The 15,745-nt window shown below is 53.2% G+C and overlaps 1 protein-coding gene across 2 annotated transcripts in view; it reads right to left on the bottom strand.

Moving 5' to 3' along the window:
• SEC14L1 (SEC14 like lipid binding 1) overlaps positions 1 to 15,745 on the bottom strand; it is a 93,191-nt gene that overhangs the window by 3,419 nt on the left and 74,027 nt on the right. The gene's annotated exons all lie outside the window — the stretch shown is intronic.

Genomic DNA, 15,745 nt, shown 5'->3' with positions numbered 1-15,745 from the left:
TCGCCGAGAGCCCAAGGACCGGCGCTGACTGCCAGACCCTTCTCCACACCCGCCAGGTTCCCGACCTCGGTCCTCAGAGGCCACGGAAGGGGGCCCCTCCTTCCAGGACTGCTGCAAGGTCGCCCTGCGGACAAGCGCCCCTTGCAGCCCAGGCGCCGGGGAAGCGGTGGAGGCACCGGAGACCGGGTCGGGGGTCTCGGGCGCAGCCCCAGGACCTGCGGAACCCGGCCCGCTGCACAGACGCACGTGCTCCAGAAGGTGGCGCTGTCGCCCCTGGAACGAAGCAGGTCCCGCAGGCGGCGCTCGCCGAGGGGAGGGGGTCGCGAGAGCGGGAAGGGAGGGACGGGAGAGCAGGGCGCCTCCCTCCGCCCCGCCGGCCCCGGCGCCCGATGCGGTCCCTGCGAGCACCCACCCAGGGAGATCTCATTGCCGGCCCCTGCTCCCACTCCTGGCCGCTCCGATGCCTGTGGCAGCCGGGGTCCTGCACCCACCTCACCTGCGTGCGGGGTGACCTTTCATGCCGGGCCAGCCCCCCAGTACCCCCTTCTCAGCACACCCGGGTCCCCGAGCGGGCCAGGTGGTTCCCTGGGTGTGGGTGCCGCCGGCACAGCTGGGCTGGATGCTCGCACGCCTGGGTCCGACTGGCTGCGGGTGCGCGCTCCTGCAGGGCTCGGGTTCAAGTCCTGGCCGTGACACTTGGACCCCTCCACAGCACGCCCCTCATTTCCCCCCTGTAATAAGATACCTGCAGGGTAGGTTAGAGGAGCTACCCGAACAAACGCACCTGGAACGTAACTGGCTGTTAGCAGTTACGACCATGGAATAGTCCATGGACACCTGTCACCTTTGTGCTGAAGGACTTTGGGGATAAGCAGTCCTCATCAAAAACGTGGGGAGAGTGACCCACGTCACTCAGGGAAGAGGACTCGGTAGGGGCAGCTGTCACCGGGATGAGATGGAGAAGAGTCGTAGGACCACCTATGGCCCTGTGTCCCCAGAGCTACCTGCTGCCACAAACATACACACATACAAACATATACACGTATGCAGGGACACACATGCTTATATGCACACATTGCTATACACATAAACACACATGCATATAGACACATGGAAACATGCTCCTATGTACACATTCATATACACACACGTACACATACTAAAAATACAAAAATTAGCTGGGTTTGGTGGTGGGCACCTGAAATCCCAGCTACCCAGGAGGCAGGAGAATTCATTTGAACCTGGGAGGGAGGCTGCCGTGAGCCAAGATTGCACCACTGCATTCCAGCCTGGGTGACAGAGCAAGACTCTGTCTCAAAACAATTAAAAAACAAAACAAAGGGGTGGCAGGTCAAAGGTGACTAAGAGACTAAACCACCAAATGCCACGTATGTGCCTTATCGGGATCCTGGTGTTTTGGCTTTTTTGTTTTTTCTGAGATAGAGTCTTTCCCTGTCACCCAGGATTATGAGGATGGCATAATCTCATCTCACTACAACCTCCACCTCCCAGGTTCAAGCAATTCTCCTGCCTCAACCTCCTGAGTAGCTGGAGTAACAGGCGTGTGCCACCATACCTGACTAATTTTTTAAAAATTTTTAGTAGAGATGGGGTTTCACTGTATTGGTCAGGCTGGTCTCAAACTCCTGACCTCAGGTGATCCACCTGCCTTGATCTTCCAGAGTGTCAAGATTATAGGTGTGAGCCACCATGCCTGGCCTGGTATCCTGTTTTGAACAAGCCCACCTGGAAAAGCCATTTGGGAGCCAACCAGGCAAACGTGGACTGCATACGACGTGGCATTAGAAAATCAGAGTTACACAAAGGCAGTTTATAAAAGTACAGAAAAAGGAAAAAAAAAAATCAGGGTTAATTTTGTGAGCTGTGATGATGGCATTGTAGTTCAGTAAAAGAAAATGTCATTTTTAAAAGAAAATGTCTAAAAAAGACTTAGGGGGAAATGTCACACAGACAGTAACTGACTCTAGACTAATTTAGAAAAGACCAGATGAAGCAGACATGGTGGAATGTCAGCGATTGTTAAATATAGAGGCTGGATCTGGAGGCGCGCACAAGGCTACTGTCTGCGATTCCCGAGGTTGAGAGTCTTCATAATAAAGAGCTGTTTTCAGGCCGAGCGCGGTGGCTCACGCCTGTAATTTCAGCACTTTGGAAGGGCGAGGGAGGGCAAATTATGACGTCAGGAGTTCGAGACCAGCCTGGCCAACATGGGGAAACTCTGTTTCTACTAAAAATAAAGGTTGTTTTAAACTAAAAATAACTGTTTTATACTAAAAATAAATAGTTGTTTTCAACTTTTTTTTTTTTTTTGAGACAGAGTCTCGCTCTGTCATCCAGCTGGAGTGCAATGACCCGATCTTGGCTCACTGCAACCTCTGCTTCCCAGGTTCAAGCTAGTCTCCTGTCTCAGCCTCCTGAGTAGCTGGGATTACAGATGCATGATGCTACTCCCTGCTAATTTTTAGTAGAGACAGGGTTTCACCATATTCCCCAGGCTGGTCTCAAACTCCTGATCTCAGGCAATCCGCCCCCCTCGGCCTCCCAAAGTGCTAGGATTACAGGCGTGAGGCGTCTGACCCAGCAGCATCTCTTAGCAGCGTGGGCTAGCAGGGGGTTGCTGTGTTACCTGGGGTGCCACTCACAGCCCAGGTGTGCTGGGGAATGAGCAATTCTGGGTTTGGCCCTTTGGAAATGCCAGAGGTGTCATGTGAAATCCTAACCTGGGAGCAGTGTCCCCAGGAAAGAGCCTGATCTAGGGTGCTAGACTCTTTGATTTTAATGATCCAGTGCAATTTTGCAATAGATATTAGAGAGTGAAGATTTTAAACTGTGACTGTTTTCATTAGCTTGCCTCTCAAATATCAGCAGAGCTTCTGGCAGGATGGAAGTTACCCCTAAAATCCCACCCAGCTTCAACCCTGGATGGTCCAGTGCCTTTTGTAACAGAGGGAGTGGAACAAGCTGAGTCACCCTCACACCGGGCCTGCTTGGGAATGCCGGGGGTGGGGACACTGCCCAGCCGACCCCCAGGTTTGGGGACACCGGGGTGGGGACACTGCCCAGCCGACCCCCAGGTTTGGGGACACCGGGGTGGGGGCACTGCTCAGCCGACCCCCAGGTTTGGGAACACCGGGGTGGGGGCACTGCTCGGCCGACCTCCGGGTTTGGGGACACTGGGGTGGGGGTGCTGCTCTGCTGACCCTTACTTGGGTTTGCTGAGCAGGGTGGGCATGCTAACAAAGGGGGTCTGTCCAGAGGCTGGGTTGCAGAGAAGCGACGTCCAGTGGGGCTCCCTGGAGGGAAACCTGGTGTCCTCTCACCCCCACTTCCCCCTGCAGCCACCATCTTCCCACAACGTGTTCAAAATAATTCTCACTAATCCATGATGGAACTGGATCTCTTGGGGTCACATCAGAGCTGACAACCTCAAGGTGGATGCTGGTGAGAGGGGCTGCCCCTGTGGGCACCACCATAAACACAGGGAGCCTGCCACGCCCAAGGGACTGGAGGATGTGCTTCTCCCCCCACACCTGTGCCCCCACCCCCAGATGACTTCATTCCCCTCAGCAGCGTCTGGAGAAGGACTCTAGGCTCAGTAAACTCCTACAAATGCAGATGGCACTCCTTGGGAAAATGCAAACATGAGGCTCATGCTTTCATCCAAGTTGACATCCCTCTTACTTGAGCGCCTAAGCCCGTAGGGGCTGATACTTCCCCAGAAGGAAGCAAGGATTCGTATCATGCACACGGTTGAGGCTCCACAGTTCACCTCCCTTCCTCATGGAAGAGATGATTTCACTTTCAAAATGATACTATGCGGGCGTGGTGGCTCAGGCAGGTAAACCCAGCCCTTTGGGAGGCCAAGGCAGGAAGGTTGCTTGGGCCTAGGAGTTCAAAACCAGCCTGGGCAATGTGGCGAAACCCTATCTCCACTTAAAGTGTGGTGGTGCCCACCTGTATTCCCAGCTACTTGGGAGACTGAGGCAGGAGGATCGCTTGAGCCCAGGAGGTCATGGCAGCAGTGGGCCCTGATTCTGCCACTGCACTCTAGCCTGGGTGACAGAGCACGACCCATTTTTCAGAAAAAGAGAGAGAGAAAGGAAGGGAAGGCAAGGGGGAAGGGGAAGGGAAGGGACTTTGGAATTGGGATGGAGAAAGTGAGGGAGGTAGCGCTGGACCACCACGGCCTTTGCTCTAAGCTAGGACGTTCCAGCCACTGCTCCTCTCTGTGAGCTGGAGCAGCAGAAGTTGGCCAGGCTGCAAGGAGAGAGAAGAATGAGGCCAAGACGCATTTGGGAGCCGGCCATGCAGGCTGCTTTCTGGCTCTCCGTTCTAGATCCTTCTGGAAGCCTGACTTATTCCCGTCCCTGGGCCCCAAGATCTCACCATATAATAAATATCCCACTGACATCGCCTCTTCTTTTTTCCTCAGGTGAGTGCTTAGTTTCTCATTGCAACTGTAGCAAATCACCACAGACTGAGTGGCTTAACCTGGGGTGAATGAACGCTTATCTTTCTAGCGGCCAGAAGTCCAGAACTGGTCTCCCTGGGCTGAGGTCTAAGTTCCGGCAGGGCCGGCTCTCTCTGGGAAATCCAAGGGGAGGCTCACTTTCCTGCCTTTCAGCCTCCAGCAGCACCTGCAATGCCCACCATGAACACACACCTGGAACACAGAACTCACGGCACCTGCTGTGTAAACCGGTTTCTCAACACAGCGCAACTGAGATTTGGGCCCGATCGCTCTTTGACATAAGGGCCTGTGCTGTGCATTGTGGCGTATTTAGGAGCCTTCCTGGTCCCTACCCACACAATATGCCATTAGAAACACACCACACACACAGACATACGCAGACACACAGACACACACACAGACACACATGTACACACACACTCCCCCAAATACACACACTAACAGACACACACAGACACATATAAACACTCCCCCATATACGCACACACTCACTTAGACACGGACATGAGCACACACACAGACACACACATGCACACACACACTCCTCCATATACACACACACAGACACAGACATGAACACACAGGCACATCACACACACACACGCACACACTCCCCTGCATACAGACACATACACTCACACACTTAGACACAACACACACATGTCCAAAAGCTGTGACAACCAGACACGTCTCCAGGGTGAGGAGCCCAAGATGGTAAAGAACAGCCCCTGCTCTCGGCGGCGGCTTCGGTAAAGAGGGAGGCGGATGGTGTCGCATGCGGGACTCGGGGCTGAGTTCCTGGGAGCGCAGAGGAGGGGAGAGAAGACGTCAAAGAGTAAAGCCTGCGGCTGGCCTGGGTGCTCACCTCTGGGTCCTGGTGGTCACAGTGGGACATGGGGAGCGAGAGCAGGCAGGCGGGGCGGGGGACTACCCGGCTGCTGGGGTGCTTAGGCCCAGGGTGCTTCCCTTAGAATGAGGCAAGGTTGGGCCCTGGCGCCCCTTGCAGCTGCTGCAACCCCTGGCTGGGAGGAGGCCCCTCAGCTGGGCCTAGAGGGTCCACATGGCTGCAGGCAGTGGGCCCTGGGCTGCTTTCCCTCCCCCTGGCCTGTCCAGGACACAAGCTTCCTGTGTCCTGGCCCCAGACCAGCTGGCACGGGGATAACCAGCAAGGCTGAGACTCTCATCTGGTTTTCTGCTCCTCCACCTGCCTTTCCTCTAAGACCAAATGGGCTTCCCTCTGGCTGTGAAAAGCCAGAGCAAGAGGAACAGCACCGCAGACAGCCTGCGACAGTTCCCAGGACACACACACACATACACACAGCCAAGGGAGGGACAGGGGTCCCAGCTGCAGCTGAGCCAGCGGAAGATCCGGATCCGTGGTGATCACCCATGGGAAGGGACTGAACCCTAAGTGTGTGATCAGAAGGGCCTTGAGTCAGGCCTGAATCGTCATTGTCCTCTTCCTCCTCCTCACAGCAGCTGATATTCACGAGGCCGGATGTGAGGCACGATAGGCATGTGGGTGTGTGAGCTGGCTTTACCCAGAGAATAGCCGCTGGAGATTTAAGGAGGCCTGGAGCTTCCTCAAGGTAGTGCAGCTGGCCAGTGGCAGAGCTGAGGACTGGAGCCCCACTGCCCTGCCTGCAACCACTCCCAGCAGGAAGATCCTCCACATTGGGGCTGCCGGGTCTCAGTCCAGCCCAGCTTAAGGTCATCTACAGTCAAGAGGCAGGACTCAGCACTGACCCAGGACTCAAGGAGAAGCTGGAGTAAGATAAGAAACTCCCATGGGGCCAGGCACAGTGGCTCACGCCTGTAATCCCAGCACTTTGGGAGTCCAAGGCAGGCAGATCACTTGAGGTCAGGAGTTGGAGACCAGCCTGGCCAACGTGGTGAAACCCCATCTCTACTAAAAGTACAAAAACATTAGATGGGTGTGGTGGCACACACCTGTAATCCCAGCTACTTGGGAGGCTGAGGCAGGAGAATCGCTTGAACTCAGGAGGCAGAGGTTGCAGTGAGCCGAGAACGCGCCACTGCACTCCAGTCTGGGCAACAGAGTGAGACTCCGTAAAAAAAGAAACTTTCATGGGCTCTGTGGCATGCCCCCTGGGGAGGCTGGAGAGCCGGGCCTGGCGTAGAACCTCTGCTGCTCAGTGTTCTCCAATTGCCTTGTTTTGTGCCAGAGCCACTAACTCAAGGATTCTAAAATCAAATGCATGCATGAATTCACACATCCTGTCCTAGTACAGGCAAACTCAATCCTTAGGGTATGTCTGACCCCCTGGTACACACACACACCCTCCCTCCAGAACTCTCAAATAAATGTGTTTGTGCTCTCAGAAAATTACATGTGTAATTTCACGTATTAAACAGAAAATCAGAAAGGGATCACGAGAGAAATCTGGCATGACAAAAAGATTCTTACTGAGGGTTCTTTCAACAGCCTTTTCCCAGAACACATTTTAAAATAGGAGTTCACACACTGGAAAGGTGTTTATTGAACAGACTTGCATCTGCCTGCCTCAGGAGAGCAGCATGGTATGCACCGGGGGTGGGCCAAAGTGCTTGCTTATTCATTCATTCATTCATTCATTCATTTATTTTTTGAGACAGAGTCTCACTCTGTCACCAGGCACCAGGCTGGAGTGCAGTGGCATGACCTTGGCTCACTGCAACCTCCACCTCCCAGGTTCAAGCAATTCTCCTGCCTCTGCCCCCACACCCAGCTAACTTTGTATTTTTTAGTAGAGACGGGGTTTCACCATGTTGGCCAGGATGGTCTCGATGTCTTGACCACGTGATCCGCTCACCTTGGCCTCCCAAAGTGCTGGGATTACAGGCGTGAGCTGCCACGCCTGGCTGAAGTGCTTTTTATAACGACGATGAAGACACCACCATGAAGCTGAGTGAGATAAACAGGGTGGACACTGGCATTATTCGGAGGCAAGCCTTTTGCCGTCTGTCCCCATCGTCCCAGGTCCTGATCCAGAAGCCTGCATTCCCTGCCCTGCCAGGGTGTGGACCTTCCATTGCAGGAGAAGCCGCTCAGATCATGCCAACGAGGGCAGGATCTGATGGGGTAGTGTCTACACCTGCCAAACCCTTGGGAACAGCTTCTGCAGGGGCCTGGAATTGAACTGCACTCGGCTCTTTGTGCCACCAAGGAGATTAATGTCTGTCCTGTCAGCATTCTGATCTCAGGGATGTCTGTGGGGGAGTTCAATCTTAGGTGGATTCCAGTCTCACCTTTCATCAGAATCACGCACACCACACCTGCTGCTGTATTTGCAAAGAGGGAGCCCCAGTCTGGGAGCCCGCGCTAGATGCCCAACCCCAGCCCCACCCCCAGGGCTCACTGTGTGACTTCAGGCAAGTGTCTTAACCTCTCTGGGCCTCAGTTTCTTCCTCTCAGTCATCAGAGTGTTAGAGTTGATCAATGATTCTCAGCTAGGGGCAGTTTTACCCACACAAGGAACATGAAACACTGTCTGGCCAGGCATGGTGGCTCACGCCTGCAATCCCAGCACTTTGGGAGGCCGAAACAGGCGGATCACTTGAGGTCAGGGGTTTGAGACCCGCCTGGCCAACATGGTGAAACCCTGTCTCTACTAAAAATTAAAAAAAATTAGCTGGGCAAGGTGGTGGGCACCTGTAATTCCAGCTACTCAGGAGGTTGAGGCAGGAGAATCGCTTGAACCCAACCTGGGAGGCAGAGGCTGCAGTTAGCCAAGATGGTGCCATTGCACTCCAGCCTGGGTGACAGAGACTCTGTTTCAACAAAGAAAAATGGGGCTGGGTACAGTGGCTCATACCTGTAATCCCAGCACTTTGGGCAGCTAAGGCAGGCAATCTTGAGGTCAGGAGTTTGAGATTAGCCTGGCCAACATGCTGAAACCCCATCTCTACTAAAAATACAAAAAAATTAGCTGGATGTGGTGGCAGGCACCTGTAATCCCAGCTACTCGGGAGGCTGAGGCAGGAGAATCGCTTGAATCCAGGAGGCAGAGGTTGCAGTGAGCAGAGATTGCTGGCGCCACTGCACTCCAGCCTGGGTGACAGTGCGAGACTCCATCTCAAAAAAAAAAAAAGAAGAAGAAGAAGAAAAAGAAAAAAAAAGTGTCTGGAGACATTGTTGGTTGTCACAGCTGGGCAGGCACTAGTGGCATCTGGTGGGTAGAGGCCAGAGATGCTGCTAAACATCCTTCAGTGCACAGAACAGCTCCCCCCACAAAGAATGACCCTGCCCAGCACATCAGCAGTGCCCACTGAGAAACCTGCCATGGGCAAACCCAGCCCACTGCTGCCATGTTGGTCAGGATGGCCCAACAGCACCAAGATGGCCCCTGCCTCTCCATGGGCAGGGCTTGAACTAGGGAGGTGGAGAAGGCTCACTGCCAAGCTCACCACTGTCCCTGATGCCTTCCAGGGAGATCTGGTGATATACCAGTAAGATTCCCTGAAATATCCTCCTGCTCGGCAGACACTGGAGAATACATGAGGCTCAGGTGGCTGAGCCCTGAACATGTGACAGCCAGAGCTGGGAACTCCGTGGGACAAAATGTCACATTGTGGCATCAACGTGACCAAGTCCTGGACCTGCCCTCTTTCCTCCATCCAGCCTTTCTTTTGGTTTCCATATGAGTCCGTTCTCACACTGCTCTAAAGAAATTCCTGACGCTGGGTAATTTATAAAGGAAAGAGGTTCAATTCACTCACAGTTCACATGGCTGGGGAGGCCTCAGGAAGCTTACAATCATGGCAGAGGGTGAGAGAGAAGGAAAGGCATGTCTTACATGGCAGCAGACAAGAGAAAGTGAATGAGCGAAGGGGGAAGAGGCCCTTATAAAGCCATCAGATTGCCTGAGAACTCTCTCACTATCTTGGGAACATGGAGGAAACCACCCTCATGATTCAATCACCTCCCACCAGGTCCCACTCCTGACACCTGGGGGTGATGGGGATTAACATGGGAGATAAGATTTGGGTAGGGACACAAAGCCAAGCTAAATCAGTTCCTCCCTTCCTCCCTTTTTCCTTTCCTTTCCTCTTTTGTTCTCTTTTTTTAACTGACTCTTGCTCTGTTGCCCAGGCTGGAGTGCAGTGGTGTGATCTCTGCTCACTGCCATCTCCGCCTCCTGGGTTCAAGCGATTCTCCTGTCTCAGCCTCCCTAGTAACTGGGATTACAGGTGCCTGCAACCATGCCCATCTAATTTTTGTATTTTTAGTAGAGACGGGTTTTGCCATGTTGGCCAGGCTGGTCTTGAACTCCTAACCTCAGGTGATCTACCCACCTCAGCCTTCCAAAGTGCTGGGATTATAGGTGTGAGCCACCGAGCCCAGCTTGTTGGTTCTTTAAGAGCCCCAGCCAGCACTTTAGAAGGCTGAGGTGGGCAGATCACATGGTCAGGAGTTCGAGTTCAGCCTGGCCAAAATGGTGAAACCCCATCTCTACTAAAAATACAAAAATTGGCCAGGTGTGGTGGCAGGAGTCTGTAGTCCCAGCTACTTGGGAGGCTGAGGCAGGAGAATTGCTTGAATCTAGGAGGCAGAGTTTGCAGTGAGCTGAGATTGTGCCACTGCACAATGTGGGAGCATAGAGGAGGGGAGAGAAGATGCCAAAGAGTAAAGCCTGCGGCCGGCCTGGGTGCTCACCCTGCTGGGTCCTGGTGGTCAGCGTGGGATGTGGGGAGCGAGAGCAGGCAGGTGGGGCGGGGGCTACCCAGCTGCTGGGGTGCCCAGGCCCAGGGCGCTTCCCTTAAAATGAGGCAAGGTTGGGCCCTAGCGCCCCTTGAAGTTGCTGCAACCTCTGACCTGGAGGAGGCCTCAGCTGGGTCTAGAGGGTCCACGTGGCTGCAGGCAGTGGGCCCTGGGCCACTTTCCTGGGTGACAGATCAAGATTCCATCTCAAAAAAAAAAGAGCCTCAGCCAGGATGCTTGGAGATGGATGGTCTCGTCTTTTACCTCAGCTGGCTAACACCAGTGTTCCTTAGATTGGGAGATGTTCAGTACCTATTTGAGACAGAGAAACCAGTGTTCTTTAGTTGTTTTTTGTATTTTGGTTTTGTCTGTTTTGTGTTTGTTGTTGTTGTTTTGAGACGCAGTTTCACTCTTGTTGCCCAGGCTGGAGTGCAGTGTTGCTATCTCGGCTGTCTGCAACCTCCACCTCCCGGGTTCAAGTGATTCTCCTGCCTCAACTTCCCAAGTAGTTGGGATTACAGGTGCCCACCACAATGCCCGGCTAATTTTTTTTTTTTTTGAGACAGAGTTTCTTTTTTTTTTCCGAGATGGAGTTTCACTCATTACCCAGGCTGGAGTGCAATGGCGTGACCTCGGCTCACCGCAACCTCCGCCTCCTGGGTTCAGGCAATTCTCCTGCCTCAGCCTCCTGAGTAGCTGGGATTACAGGCACGCGCTACCATGCCCAGCTAATTTTTTGTATTTTTAGTAGAGATGGGGTTTCACCATGTTGACCAGGACGGGTCTTGATCTCTTGACCTTGTGATCCACCTGCCTCAGCCTCCCAAAGTGCTGGGATTACAGGCTTGAGTCACCACACCCGGCTGTATTTTTAGTAGAGACAGTTTTGCAATGTTGGCCAGGTTGGTCTCAAATTCCTGACCTCAAGTGATGCACCGCCTCAGCCTCCCAAACTGCTGGGATTGTAAGCCACCGTGTCCAGCCTGCCTGTTTGTTTTTTGAGACAGGGTGTCTCGTTCTGTCACCTAGGCTGGAGTGCAGTGGCATGATCTTGGATTACTGCAACCTCCACGTCCTGGGCTCAAGGGATTCTCCCACCTCAGCCTCACTAGTAGCTGAGACTACAGGCTCTCGCCACCAAGTCTGGCTACAACATTCTATTGAGTTGTTTAAGAATAAAAATCTGCATGCCTCTTTCAAATCCACAGTGGAATCAGACCCTGCACAGGAAACGTCCATCATCTCTGGGCCCAGACACAATGCTGGCCAAAAACACGTGCCTGGCAGAGCCGAGCTGCTTTCCGGAAGAACATTCCAGCAAAGCAGCCCCACTCTTCTCCAGCTCGCATTTTCTCTTCAGCTTCCTCTTACGCTTTTCCAAACCACACAGCTTCTTGGGAGGAATGTTGAAGCGTTTAAAAATGATGCAATAAAAATAAATCACTTATTCTTGGAAGACAGCCAGTTGGTTATTTAGCTGCGTGTTTCAACTGACCAAAAGCTGACACAGGGTGTTACCCAGGCCCCCGGGCCTGCAGACAGGGTGCCTCAGAAAAGACCCTTGTCACATCCACCAAAGGACATTCTGCTGCCTGCGGTGGCCAGAAACCCCTTCCTGTGGGGCTCTGCAAGGTGATGGTATTCCTAGGATATTTCCACACTCTTTTTTTTTGGAGATGGAGTTTTGCTCTTGTTGTCCAGGCTGGAGTGCAATGGCATGATCTTGACTCACTGCAGCTTCTGCCTCCAGGGTTCAAGTGATTCTCCTGCCTCAGCCTCCCAAGTAGCTGGAACTACCGTGTACGCCACCGCGTGTGGCTACATTTTGTATTTTTAGTAGAGACAGGAGTTTGCCATGTTGGCCAAATGGGTCTCGAACTCCTGACCTCAAGTGATCCGCCCACCTCAACCTCCCAAAGTGCTGGGCTTACAGGCGTGAGCCACTGCGCCCGGCCCAGATTCCACCTTCTCATAGCACATACCATCTTCAGACAGGGTGTATGGTCATAGTGCGGCCAGGGAAAGCAGAACTCCTATTAGAGCTTTTGAGCAACCAGATTTAGCCTAGAATTGAAACACAAGTTTGGAGGCTGGAGGAGACATGGCATCACCATCTTTGGGTAGCAGTCATACTCTAGGGCTGAGAGAGCTTGGGGGAAGGGGTGTGACGTGGGGTGGGGCTGCGGAGGGCCAGCCTTGCTGGGGGCTTGGGGCTTTGAGGGGATGCTCTGGGTAGCTCTGGGCCTCTGGGAGGGGGTGCAGTCGTGGGTGCTGAGGTCTCAGAGGGCTCAGCCCGGCAGGTACTTCACAGGCTCAGAGTGTGGCCTGATGGGGACCCCGCTGCCCAGGGCACAGCCTGGCTGCTGCAGGTGTCCCCGTGGCCATGTGATGAAGCTGGGGACACAGTAGCTGGCAGCAGAAGCCCTGGGTGGCTGACCTTGCTGGAACAAAGCCACCAAGAGCAGGAGGTAGGAAGTCCCCTTTCTCCTGTACTACCTCCTGTGAGGGCCTCCCACAGGCAGGGCAGAAGAGGCTGGGAGGCATGGTGGGCAGAACCCCAGGCCCAGCACACAGAGCCGAGGGCAGAGGGTAGGGCTGCTCAGGCCGGGGGAGCCGGGTTCCTGCTACTGCCCGTCATCTCAAGCCAGGACGCAGGCTCCTGGAGGGCTGAGCTCCTTCTTGTTCATGGCTGAGTCCACCCTCTGGGACCCCTGGGATGCAAAGTGAAGGCTCCATAAACACAGATCGAAGCAATAAGTAAGTGTGAAATAGAAAAACATCTGCACACAGTGAGGCCCTGGACACGCTCCTGGAGGAGGAGAGAAAGTGTTTCCAGCCGGGCGCGGTGGCTCAAGCCTATAATCCCAGCACTGTGGGAGGCTGAGGAGGGCGGATCATGAGGTCAAGAGATGGAGACCAGCCCAGCCAACATGGTGAAACCCCATCTCTACTAAAAACACAAAAATTAGCTGGGCATGGTGGCGCACACCTATAGTCCCAGCTACTCCAGAGGCTGAGGCAGGACAATTGCTTGAACCAATTGAGATGGAGGCCAGACTAAGAGGAGACAGGCAGCTGAGACTGATGTGGCTCTGGCTGAGCCCACGTGGAAAGACCCCTGAGACGCGTGGAGGGGGTGGACAAGGGGCAGGCCCGCGCTGGGGACAAGCAGTCATCACACACATGGGTATGCCTCATGACCCTAAGAGAGGCTCGGAGCCTTATTGCTAGTCCTCTCTGGGAAGTGGGGCAGGCAGTGATCAGGAGTCACAAGGTGGAGGAAGGGGGACCCGGTGGGAGGGGACATTATTTCTGCTTTACCTCCTTCATTCGGTTTGAAATTTTCACTATGAGGAAGTACTTTCTTATGACAGAAACCAATTACTTGGCCAGGCACGGTGGCTCACACCTGTAATCCTAGCACTTTAGGAGGCTAAGGCAGGCAGATCGCCTGAGGTCAGGAGTTTGAGACCAGCCTGGCCAACATGGTGAAACCCCATCTCTACTAAAAATACAAAAATTAGCCTGGTGTGGTGGTGCATGCCTGTGGTCCCAGCTATCCGGAGGGAACCTAGGAGGTGGAGGCTGCAGTGAATTGAGATGGCACCACTGCACTCCAGCCTGGGCAACAAAGTGAGACTCTGTCTCAAAACAAAAGTACTTCAAAGAAAAGAAGGGAGGGAGGAGGGAAGGAAGGAAGGAAGGAAGGAAGGAAGGAAGGAAGGAAGGAAGGAGAGAAAGAAGGAAATCAGGGAGGGAGGACACTCAAATTACTAAACTAAAAACGAGGATATTGTCCCTGAAACCTGGCATTTGTAGTCACACATCAAGTGTGACTCACACAAGTCCACAGGCACAACCTGTAATTTGCATGTGGGGTGGTCTAGAAGCACCGGGCCCTATCAAGACTTAAATGATCTTTGGAAACACAACACCACCATCATCTGAGAACACCCATCTGCAATTTTAAAAGAAAAGGGAGAGATCCGAAGTTATTTACATCTTTGCAGTCTTTCAGTTTTGATTTACCAGGGGAGTATCAGGCAAACATCAGGTAAGTAACAATTGGTGGCATCTGATGCCAGGGAAAGGCAGCCTCCTAATAGACAGAAAACACCTGAAGCGGGTGATCAGCTGCCTCCAGGTAAGATCTCAGGAGTTGGGTGAGTGGGTTCAAGCATGCGCACTGAGATGCAAAAGGCAGCGCTTACTGGTATCAGACCTTCCCCTGGGAACACTTGACTGGTAAGGGAAAAACGCTTCCAATGAACAGGTGCAGACCTTCAGCAAACAGACTGTGCACAGGTGTCCCCCAAGTGCTGGCTGCGCGCGCGGACAGCTCGCCCGGAGGGAAAAATCAAGGGAGATGAAGTGCAAACCTCAGAACCGTGCCAATGGGTAAAACCCAAGTCAAGGGTCGGGCAGGGCACTTGGATCTCTCAAGTCACCAGCTTGGCCCTCTTCCAAGGGTACGGTATTTCCTTTCATTCCTGCTCTAAAACTTTTTTTTATTTTTGAGTTGGAGCTTCACTCTTGTTGCCCAGGCTGGAGTGCAATGGTGCGATCTGGGCTCACAGCAACCTCCACCTCCCTGGTTCAAGCAATTCTCCTGCCTCAGCTTCCCAAGTAGTTGGGACTACAGGCATCCGCCACCACACCCAGCTAATTTTGTATTTTTAGTAAAGACAGGATTTCTCCATGTTGGTCAGGCTGGTCTTGAACTCCTGACCTCAGGTGATCCGCCAGCCTTGGCCTCCCGAAGTGCTGGGATTACAGGTGTGAGCCACTGCTCCCAGCCTTAAAACCTTTTATTAATAATAAACTTTCACTCTTGCTCTAAAACTTGTATTGGTCTCTCGCCTTGTCTTATGCCCCTCAACCAAATTCTTTGCTCCAAGGAGCAAGAATCAACTTGCTGCAGACCCATATGGATTCGCCAATGTTAACATATGTATATTTTAGAGATGGGGGTCTCACTATGTTGCCCAGACTGGAGTGCAGTGGCATAATCATAGCTCACTGCAGCCTTGAATTTCTGGGCTTAAGGGATCTTCTGACTTCAACCTCCTGAGTAGCTAAGACTACAGGCACACACTGCCATGCCCAGCTAGTTTTAAAAAAATGTGTTTGTAGAGACAGGGTCTCACTATGTTGCCCAAGCTGATCTCAAACTCCTGGCCTCAAGTGATCCTCCTGCCTCAGCCTCCCAAAGCACTGGGCTTACAGGCATGAGCCCCCATCCCCAGCCGCTTTTCTATATTTAAAACCAGCTGTAGTCAGGCGCAGTGGCTCACACCTGTAATCCCAGCACTTTGGGAGGCCAAGGCGGTTGGATCACCTGAGGTCGGGAGTTTGAGACCAGCCTGACCAACATGGAGAAACTCTGTCTCTACTAAAAATACAAAATTAGCTGGGCATCATGGTGCATGCCTATAATCCCAGCTACTGAGGAGGCTGAGGCAGGAGAATCACTTGAACCCAGGAAGTGGAGGTTGTAAGGAGCTGAGATCACACCACTGTACTCCAGCCTGGGAGACAGAGCAAGACTCAAT

The sequence above is a fragment of the Callithrix jacchus genome, chromosome 5 (assembly GCF_049354715.1).
Source record: "Callithrix jacchus isolate 240 chromosome 5, calJac240_pri, whole genome shotgun sequence".
Taxonomy (NCBI): Eukaryota; Metazoa; Chordata; class Mammalia; order Primates; family Cebidae; genus Callithrix; species Callithrix jacchus.
This window is presented reverse-complemented; position numbering and strand designations above follow the sequence as displayed.